Raw genomic sequence first — 11,220 nt, 5'->3', positions numbered from 1 at the left:
CACAGTCCGGATCGCTAATAATCCGGATAAGATTCTCATTGGGTAGCTGGTAAACGCGGCAGTTTCACTTGACGACACGCTACGAGACGGACGCCATTCACCATGGATTATGTCACCATTTATATATCTACCTGAGAAAAGATAAAGAGCATGATATTTCAATTTGAGTTGAAAAGAATGATATATACTCGGCGACGGACGCTAATATGATACATCTTGCTTGCTTCAAAACGGTTTATGGTTTATGGGGGTTTAACGTCAAAAAGCGACTCAGGCTATGAGAGACGCCGTAGTGAAGGGCTCCGGAAATTTCGACCACCTAGGGTTCTTTAACGTGCACTGACATCGCACAGTCCGGATCGCTAATAATCCGGATAAGATTCTCATTGGGTAGCTGGTAAACGCGGCAGTTTCACTTGACGACACGCTACGAGACGACGCCATTCACCATGGATTATGTCACCATTTATATATCTACCTGAGAAAAGATAAAGAGCATGATATTTCAATTTGAGTTGAAAAGAATGATATATATACTCGGCGACGGACGCTAATATGATGCATCTTGCTTGCTTCAAAACGGTTTATGGTTTATGGGGGTTTAACGTCAAAAAGCGACTCAGGCTATGAGAGACGCCGTAGTGAAGGGCTCCGGAAATTTCGACCACCTGGGGTTCTTTAACGTGCACTGACATCGCACAGTCCGGATCGCTAATAATCCGGATAAGATTCTCATTGGGTAGCTGGTAAACGCGGCAGTTTCACTTGACGACACGCTACGAGACGACGCCATTCACCATGGATTATGTCACCATTTATATATCTACCTGAGAAAAGATAAAGAGCATGATATTTCAATTTGAGTTGAAAAGAATGATATATATACTCGGCGACGGACGCTAATATGATGCATCTTGCTTGCTTCAAAACGGTTTATGGTTTATGGGGGTTTAACGTCAAAAAGCGACTCAGGCTATGAGAGACGCCGTAGTGAAGGGCTCCGGAAATTTCGACCACCTGGGGTTCTTTAACGTACACTGACATCGCACAGTACACGGGCCTCTAGAATTTCTCCTCCATCGAAATTCGACCGCCGCGGCCGGAATCGAACCAGCGTCTTTCGAGCCAGCAGCCGAGCGCCATATCCACTCAGCCACAGCAGCGGCTGCTTGCTTCAAAATACTTAGACGCTCAAAGCAGAATGATGTGGAAAAGAATTAATATGAAGGCAACTGCAGTGATCTTCAACAGTTTAACAAGGGAACCATAGTTTGCGATGCGCGGTGAAGCGTTGAAAGGTGGGAAGGGAATCCGTCTAGCTGTGGCAGATAGTGACCGCAGATCAGGACGAAGAGAAGAAAATAGATAGATAAGGATGGGGGTCGACTACGTTTCACAGGTACTGCCAGGTCGTGAATAGCAAGTCACTGGTGTCCTCTCAAGAAGAAGGTATAAGTTAGTTTATCTTGCGTGTACTCACCTATGCGTCATAAACTTGGGGACTAACGATAAGGCTTGACATTAAATTGAGGAGAGCGCAGCCACCTTTGGAAAGAAAAATGATAGTAGTAACGTTTAGAGACAGGAGAGTGAGTTACAGAACAAACGCGAGTGAACGATTTGCTAACTGGAATCAAGGAGAAGAAATGAGCTCAGGCAGGGCATGTAAAGCGGAGGGGAGATAACAGATTGTCCCTTAGGGCGACGGAATGGATTCCTAGATAATGTAAATACAGTTGAGTGCGGTAAAGAGTCAGGTGCGGGGTTGTGTTTGGGAAGTCTGCCGTGATAAGGCGGCCGCAGTTGGCATAGGACAGGGGTAATTAGAGGTCAGTAGATGAGGCCATTGTCCTGCATTGGGCATACTTGGGCTGATGATAACGATGCTTCAGAATACATTGCAGATTGTGCTAGAGTACGCGGTCTTACTCCACTTTGTGGTGAGCTATCTCTGTCCCTTGAAGCAACTGTTTTAGACGCTGAAACAGGAGCACGTGATTAGGGTGGTGTGCTACAAAGATATGCGATCGTGCGCCAGTTACTCGCACATGGTAAGCATATATGAGGCAAATGAGACTGCGGAGATCGTTAAATAAATGACCCATTGACTGTGCGTACTGACCCTCAGGAACCGCGATATTTTCATTTGCCATAAATTTTGCCTTAACAGACTCCCATATATGCCAAGCACTCCATAATGCCGTCTTTATCGTTGCTCTCATCGACCTTAACGTTCTTTTTACGGTCTCGTTAGAATGCGACGGTCAATTTTCATGACGTACAACCCGACAGCTATGACGTCATGTTCATACTCTCGTGAAATAATCACTTATGCTATATTACAGTGCCATTTACTTTTGTTTTCTTCAATATGCGGCCCATTCATCACACACAAAGGAGACGAGAGACAAGATAAAATCGCGCCGCAGGCTGTCCCAAGATCGACACGCTATAGGGCAGCGACTTCGTTCTACCAACGCCAACGTGCCGTATGTCTAATCGATCACCGAATGTGTGTCGTTCCACGCATCCGCGTCACTTAAGAAAAAAAAATCATTGATGAAAGCGCAGGAAACAGCAATGGTTGCGTTATCCTTTGCGCGTTATCTTCTTGTTTCTGCAGCGTCAGTGTCACTGTCGGAAGCCAAAGGGCAGATACAGCCTTTTGATACATGCTCCGAAGTTGATAAGCGTGTCAGGATCTGGCGTCCCCCTTTTAAGGCCCTCTTTACGTTCACGTTTACTGGTGTTTTGTATTTGATTTTATTTGTTGCATGGTACGTTTTTCATTCGGTAAAGAAAAGAATTACAGTCGGCGCCTTTTGCACTGATCTTATCTTCTTATCCTGTTTATCTGGTTATATATTACAGGGTTGTTTGCTCGGCCAAGCAGCGAACAAACTTGTCCCGTTCGTTTATCCTCTAAAATGAAAACACATTATCGCGTAGCCCTGGGCTGCCCTGCACCCTATGACGCCTCAGGGCAGGCGCGCAGAACGCACCACAGCGTCACAACAACCTCCTCCTCGGTCGGGAATTTTTTCTCGGCCTTGAAGGTGTACGTCACTCACGGAAATGAAGTAGACCGAGCAGATGTTTCGATTGCACTCTGTCGCTTTTGGCCTGAAATTCTGGACACTGAACAGCCCACAGATGTGGCGTGGTACTGGTATTTAGCAGCTTCGATACAACTTCTTTTATCGCCTGACTCCTTTTTTTTATGGAGTCTGAGTTGTTACATTCTGCTTGCAAGGTTAGCTTTAGAATATCCCGGAGTGAGGTCTGAATAAGAATGGTTTATGGTTCGTGGGGGTTTAACGTCCCAAAGCGACTGAGGCTATGAGGGACGCCGTAGTGAAGGGCTCCGGAAATTTCGACCACCTGGGGTTCTTTAACGTGCACTGACATCGCACAGCACATGGGCCTCTAGAATTTCGCCTCCATCGAAATTCCGCCGCTGCGGCCTGGATCGAACCCGCGTCTTTCGGATCAGCAGCCGATGAATAAGAATGAGGCCTAGCGGGCTGAGATGGAGGGAACTGGAAGAGGCCTTCGTTCCGTCCTGGACACGTTACGGGGTGTTACCAATCGGAATCATTATTCCCATTCGATTGAGTTGACGAATGATTTTCTTAACGATTCCCTGTTAAACACTTATGTTCTTTGGAAAGCACGGTGTATTCAACATCGCTCTACTTATAACCAAACTACCTTTCACTTTCCCTAGTGTCAATTACTCCCAGTGTTGTTAGCATCAAAGCATCGACTGCTAGTTATTTTGTTCATTTGAGGATCAGATAAATGCGGTTGCTTCACCAGCCTTTCTGTTCACCTGTGTTGCTTGCGGAAAGCGAACAGGAAAAATGGCAAGTGACTCTCGCTACCAGCTTCATTTCTGCACCAGTTCGTTGCCTTCAAGGTCACTTCAAGGTTATTAAGTGTTGTTTTGTTACCGCGGGCAAAGCAGGTGTAATTTTATCGGCTCACATGTTTGACCCTCACTTTGTATAGGAGGCACGAGTCTGGTCCGCTTGAGCCAGATCGGCTGCTTTTAGTTACTCCTCCAACTTTTCCTGGGAATCAGTGCATGGAAACCGATGAGAACCGTTCCATTCCGGGTCGAGATATCGCTCGATACTTTCCTTACAAAACTCTCCCTTTCACTATCCCGGTGGTTATTATCTCCCACCCGTACACACCATACTCGAGGCTTGACAGAGGGTCGTGCACTCAAACTGTCAACAGCGCGCGTGGTTGTTGTGGCCTGTCGCTCGATTGCGTTCGACGCTTAACGCAGTGGACGTGAACGTGACGGAGTGTTGGCCTTGGGACGCCGTTAAAGGTCCGCTGTAGCCGCCGCGCTGACGCGAGCGAAAGGCCGTTTGCGCTTCGTGTGTTTTTCTTATTCCTCACATTAGCCTTCTCTCTCTGTGTTTGTCACTGCTCCCCTGTCACTGCTCGAAGCCGCGCGAGGCGGGGCTGAGCCGGGGTCAATGAATTCGTTCCAAGAATCCGCGCGTGAAAATACGTGGTGCCAGTGGAGAGGCGTGTAATCAAGGTTTATGAAAGGAGGTATGTTATGGCGAATGACTTCGTGCTTTTTGTTCCGATATTCAGAGGGCACTGAAACGCTGCTCTAGCTTTCGCTCAGTCAGCTGGAATAAGTTTTTTTTCTTCTTTCAGATTGAGACCACACAATGTGAGTCGGTTAGGCCTAATATTGGGGTCATTCAGCACCGCCGAGAGTAGGTAAACGATGAGCGTTGTTGGCGGGGGGTAAAAACATGCTTTTCTTCGCCTTTTAAAGCGTCGACCGCCTACTTGTGCCGCGGCCTCCGCAAGTCTCCATTCTTGAAACGCCTCTGCAGTCTTTCTTCCTGACGAACTAACCCGCACTACGTGCCAACAGCGCCTAAAGCTGAAACGAAATGCGTTCAGGGGCGAGTTTTCTTTTTTCATTCTAATGTGCCTATAAGCATGAAAGGCAAAAGGAACAATGGTTCAATCCCATAATAATTAGTGACTAATTAATAACCCATTTAATTATTCTATTCACAGTAGATTAGAAGATATTTTTGTGACTACTCACAACAACAATCACTGATCAGTTGCTTTTCCTGTCTATTTTTCGTTCAAAAGCCACAAATGTAGCGTATGGACCTCCTGCATGTTTGTAAACAAACGAGGTGGCGCTGCAGTCGCTAGCGAGCTCGTGGTAGGCAAAAGGTCGGGGAGTGGCGTCGCGGATAGGTGTTGAGCGCGGGTTTTCAAGGCTTGTAGGCGCGTTTCCAGTTTCTGCGAATCATAGCAATGGTCGATGCTTCCAACTTAGTAATTTGTTGAAGTACAACAGCTCGCGTTGGCCACGTGCGGCCTATAAAGAGAAATAGTTTGCCACTGTATTGTATATATGGTTAGTAGTAAACATGTAGAAAGCGTTCCTGCCGTCTATTTATGCGCTAGGCATTGAATAAAACAAGTTTTGACACTCTGCACTAGCCGGAATGATTTTACTTCGGGACAGTAGTGACGGGAAGTGCTGGCGTTGTTTCGTCGGAGCAGACATGCGCTCATCGTCTGCTGACATACGTACGTGTCGCGCTGTGCAAAAAGTGGGGACAGCGTCGTGTCCCTGATCTCCTCTGTCTCGCTTAGCGCTGTTTTTAGCCGCATGACCACGCACCAGCCAGGTCGACTTGTCCTCTTGTTAAGCTGGTCGATTTGGTGAAAATTTTTGATTTCTAGAATTATTTCTTAGCCCTGAAGTCTAGTTTCGTGACGAAAAATTATAGCAAAATATTGAGTACAAATTTATAAATTACGCTTTTTAGAAGTGTGGTCGTCAAAAATTGTGAGGTAATTTCTTTGATTTCAGTGCTGCATTTCTTTGACCAAAGCGAAAGCGAAGATGCCATAAACTTTAAGGTTCGTTTTGTGACCTCTCACATTTTCTGCGACTGGATCACTCACCTTCGTAATTCGCATGAAAATCAAATGATTCCATTTGTCGCAAACTATTCCTGAGACGTTGAGGAGCGTAATAAATCTCTCGATTTTTTCCCTACACGTGCAGTACTGTGTTAGTTATTTCTTGTAAGAAACGTTTTCATGTAACTATGCATATATAAGTACTGATCATATAGAAAAAGAACTAATCGCGTCATCGTACAGAACAGGGGTTTATGTACATGCTGGCATAAAAAAACTGCGCACTATCTACTCAATTATTTGAGACCTAGCTTGGGGGGACTTGACGACGGTGTTAATTATAATTACCCAGAACTGCACCAGGTATAGCTATAAATAAAAGGAATTACTGAAACTAGCGTAGGAATTTGATATTTGCACCAAGTTTAGTTACATATCGGATGCATGAATAAAGAAAACACTTTTCATTGCCGCGTCCCCTCTCAATCTCGCCACGTGTCTGTTAGTAGCACGCCTGCGGCTGCTTTTTTCCAAACAAGCTTCGCGATCATGTACTACCTCATGAAACATGACACATGCATGATGCAATGAAAAAGCATATGGCGTTCAGCATACTTAAGGTACGCTATTCTAAGCACACCAACGCGACCGCGCAAGATTGACACAACTTACCAGACTTTTTTCTACTCGAATGAAATAATTACGTCGTCATATCAAGAAACAGTTTCAAGTAAATATTAAATGTCATAAAACGCGCCATTAAAACATGGTGTGCTATTAACAAAAAAAAAAGGCATTCCTTGGGGGCGAGTGAACCTGTCAGCGCCCCGTGCACTCCGGCTCAAGGTGATAAGTACGTGTGCAGCTGCATATGTCTTTTTTTTCCTTGAGCAATTATCAGCCTACTATCCTGAAGTTCAGGTGAATGAACGCAGTAACTTGCATGCTATTAAGTGCATTGAGTGGCAGTGCCTATCGATTCCCAGACTTCGCGCTTTACTACCGTGGCCCAATGCCTGTTAGCCAGTTTCCGAATGCGGCATTTATGCGCGAGAAACCTATCGAGGCTAATTTAATATTTTTTATGCTACTACGCGGATCCAGGAGTGACGCAGCTGGTCAATACATGCTGCTTCTGCAGTTCACAGGCTTGAAGCAGCCGCCGGTAGCTGCGGCAGCTGCGGTAGGCACAGGCAAGCGGAACCTGTTTTGCCTACCATGCGAAAGTCGCTGCTAACATCAGCGCCACCGCATCTTCGTGACGTCGCGGGGTGAAGGAGGTCCATAGGCAACCTTTTACAACTTGTTTAAAAAAAAAAAAGAATGAGTCACTAGTAAGCTTCGGAATTTTTCCCAACATACTTACACTATAACAGTCACTGTATGACATATTTATCTCTGTCGTACCTCCAGCAGCGGAAAGATACAAATTCGCGGTTTGATGAGGCACAGAAATGAAACGCTTCCAGTAAAAATTGTAGAGCACTGCCGTCTGTTGCAATGGAGAAATGCGAAAGCATTTGCGTTTCAACGTCACCAACTTTTTGCAACTCATCTTGCCACGTGACACTTATCACGTGGTACTTTCGTGACGTCAGCAACTTTGTTTTGCAAGTCATTGTTGTCTAACATCAGTGCACATCCCCAACACAGTTTACCGTCGTATAACACACCATAACGCGTTCATTTGTTGCCCCTCTAACACGCTTGAACAAACGCAATGAATAAAAAATGAAAGATTATCCCTTGTGGCATATGCTTTGTGTGCCTGCCTGGCGCACTGATGTTCTGGGTTCGAACCGCAATATCTCCGAATTTTTTTTTCGAATGGTCCTTTTCATGCTGACACGCTCTGATGACACGCTTTGCCGACAGGTCCTGTACAGGCTACTCATGAGACAAGACATGCTTTATCATTAGAAATTAACTGTCAAATGTACGCAAAGCGGTCATCCTGAAGCAGACAAACGGGCTAGGAGGAAATGACAGCTATCTTTCAAGAAATGTAAATGTTCCGCGGACACAGTTTTTTTTTTTCGAACCGTTTTGTGATACGCTATACGCCTCCAATTACCGAGCTTAAAGTAAAGTTTCGTGGATACTCTATGCTTACAGCTCAATATAGAACTGCATGACTTGAATTACACAGTAAGCATATGTCACGAGTGCGGAACGACGGTTCATGTAAAAAAAAAAAGGTACTTGAAATCTCTACAGCATTTAAAAAGGAACGAATGAACTAAGACGACAGTCGTCTTATTCCAAGAAGTTAGCTACAAATATTTCCAGCGCATCAAGAATGTTCGGGTGGTGTGCAACCGGGTGTATACATACTTGCTGTCGATACAATGCGTGCTTAGCTCCAGTGTTGATAAGGAGACAAACAGAAATTCGGGTGACACGCCCACAACTGCTTCTTCGATTCTCCCTCTTCTCTGAGACATAACTTCTTCGCAGCCTCAAAAACAAACAAGCAAATAAAGAAACAAATCCAACGCGTTTCGACTTCCGAGTACCGTTGCACGTAGGACTGACTTCTCGGAGACACTCTATCCAATGTTGACTCCAGAGCGGGACATCTTTATACACTGACGCCTAAACGCTTGCGAGGACTCTTGACTATGGTCGAAATTTTGCGGAGACCTCCACATCGGCGTCCCTGATAGCCTGAATCGCTTTGGGACGTTAAACCTAATGAACGACCATGAAAGCTACTGTCATGATGTCACCGTCCCAGCCTCACACCTTGTTTCCATGGCCAGAGATCGAAGAACATCCTACAGAGCGGCCCCTTTGAAAAATTTCAATGCCCTGTTTTCTTCCTGTACCATCTGCGGAGTGGCTAACCCTTTTTGTAAGATCTACTGCCCCGCCGGTGTGGGTCAATCTAGGCTGTCATGCGTGTCGGCCAACTGGTCGACATTCCTTTGCAACAACGTATGTATGAAGTAATCCTCCTAGAGTAAACGACCTTAGTGTCGACGTTTACGTCGAGATAAGAGGCAACGGCTTGCGCCGAACAATTCCTTCTGTATAGCACTCGCTTTAAAGCCTATACAGAACAACACGAACACAAGCAAAACGACGAAACAGAAGCGTGAAGGCCGGTAGACATAAAAGGTCAGTTAAGAGCCGGCAGGCATCGATTAAGAACTACGACTGATCTATTGGTAACTTGGTTGCTCGGTACCGCTTGATTGATCCAGACGTCTTGTGGACTACACGAAGGCCTCCTAGGGTGGCAGGCCGGTAGGTCAGGACTGCCAGACGACCGATGGCGTGCGATGGGGATCTTCGAAAAGGTTGGCTTGTGGGATTTACGCTGATTACATCAAATAGAGACGCTTATCTCAGTGATCCACGCCTAGCAGCTGCCGTCTCTGGCTGCCGGCCCGGTGATCACCATAACAGAGACTGGACACAAGAAACTGTTCGTGTTTCGAGCAGTTTAACGCTCAGCTCTGTTCTCTTGAGTGTAGAAACGTGCTGATACTGTGTCTTCATATAATGGGGTTATACGACCTATCCTCTGACGCTCTTCATGTTAGCAACAAGTGTCTGCTTCTCAGCATTCTCTGCGGGGATGAATTGCTGCGTCGCCCCTTTTGCCCTTGGAGAAGTGTAGGAAAAGCTACGATAGCATCACCTGTTTTTGGAACACTTTCTCCGACGTAAGCGCTGTGGATGTCACCGTCGTACCGAATAACTTCCGCGTTCACCAGCTGTTCATAGGCGACGTCAACCGCCAGGCCCTCATCAAAACGAAACATATAGTCCGAAAAGCAGGCGCTCTCACTACTGCTGTCACCCTGCTCGCGTTTTTATACTGGGCTTGGGGAGACATGGGTGTACTTATAGCGGTGGGACGCGGACTGCGGCTGGCGCTGCCCCTGACGAGGTGTCGGGAATCAGCTATCTGTACAATTATTTTACAGTACTAAGCTATGTAACAGGAGACATTTTAAAAAACCTCTATTCAAGACAAGTTATGTAGACAGAGCGCTGAATAATTTAATCCCATATTTTATAACTGCCCACCCAGCCAATTTGCTCGCAATTTCGCAAATGATGTATGGCGCTTCTAATACTTAAGAATTAGGCTGTTTCTTGGGCTAGTTGGTCGCTCATGATTTTAAAGAAAATGTAAGCGCTCAAGAAAACGGGGACAAGCGAGAGAGACAGGACAAAGCGTCCCCGTCTGCTTGTGCGCCTACATTTTCTTTAAAAATATTTTAAATATTAACTCTTGTTATACTCAGCGCAACGAGTGCTTTTATTTTTTATGTCTGACATAAGAAATGGTCATATTGCATGGTGTTTCTTTATTTGTATTCTTTCGGATTAATTTGTGTTTTCAACGTTGGCTGTTGTGTAACGGTGTTTAATCGTCAGCTTGGTTCTCTTGATTGTAGAAACGTGCTGATATCGCGTATTCGTATAATGGGGTTATACGACCTATCCTCTGATGCTCTTCATCTTAGCAGGAAGTGTCCACCTCTGAGCATTCTCTGTGAGGATGAATTGCCGCGCCACCCCTTTTGCCTTTGGGGAAGCGTAGGAGGCGCGAACAATTCTGGACAAAATCATTTTTGAACCGGAAAGAGTTTATGAACGCAATTTTTTTCATATATATAACATTTCGCTATAACAATCAATGTGTTCGCAGATCGCCCGTCGATCGGCTTTATTATCATTTTTGCTACCTTCAAAACCGTTCCCTTTTGGTTTTCTAAGACAGTCTTGACCGCTGCATGCGAGCGATGGAAATACTTTAAAAGAAAGACTTTGCTACACATCGGAACATTGGACCATTGTCTTCAATATTTCCGCAGCAGTACCTTACAATCTTCCAATATTCAAAATTGTTGTGCAGTAACGCTGGACATGGCGACAGGCCCTTCATCGCGCATAGAGCGCCTTCCTTTAGTAGTGTTATTCAAGACCAAATTTCATCTGAAAGAACGTCTCTGAAAAAATAAGAATAACTCACAAGCTCACAGGACAGTTGCGCGTCTGCAACGCGAGTGTTGAACTTTAGCGGGCGTGGGAGAAGAAGGGATTTCAGAAAACAGAACTTAGTTTGGGGGAGGAGGAACAGAGAGGAGAGAGATTTTACGGGCTCGGTGTCCTTGATTAGAAGTCCGTTCGGTTCTCCTGCACTGCATGAACTGTTCTCCAGGTGCCGCTCTTCGCCATTGTTTTAAACAAAGTGCAGGCGTCGTGCAGGTCTATAGTAGGATACAACTCAAGAACAAAGCGTCAGAGGACACCCTTCCAGCCAATGGCGTCGGC

This window comes from Amblyomma americanum, chromosome 10 (genome assembly GCF_052857255.1).
Source record: "Amblyomma americanum isolate KBUSLIRL-KWMA chromosome 10, ASM5285725v1, whole genome shotgun sequence".
Classification (NCBI taxonomy): Eukaryota; Metazoa; Arthropoda; class Arachnida; order Ixodida; family Ixodidae; genus Amblyomma; species Amblyomma americanum.
Note: the sequence above shows the minus strand (reverse complement) of the source record.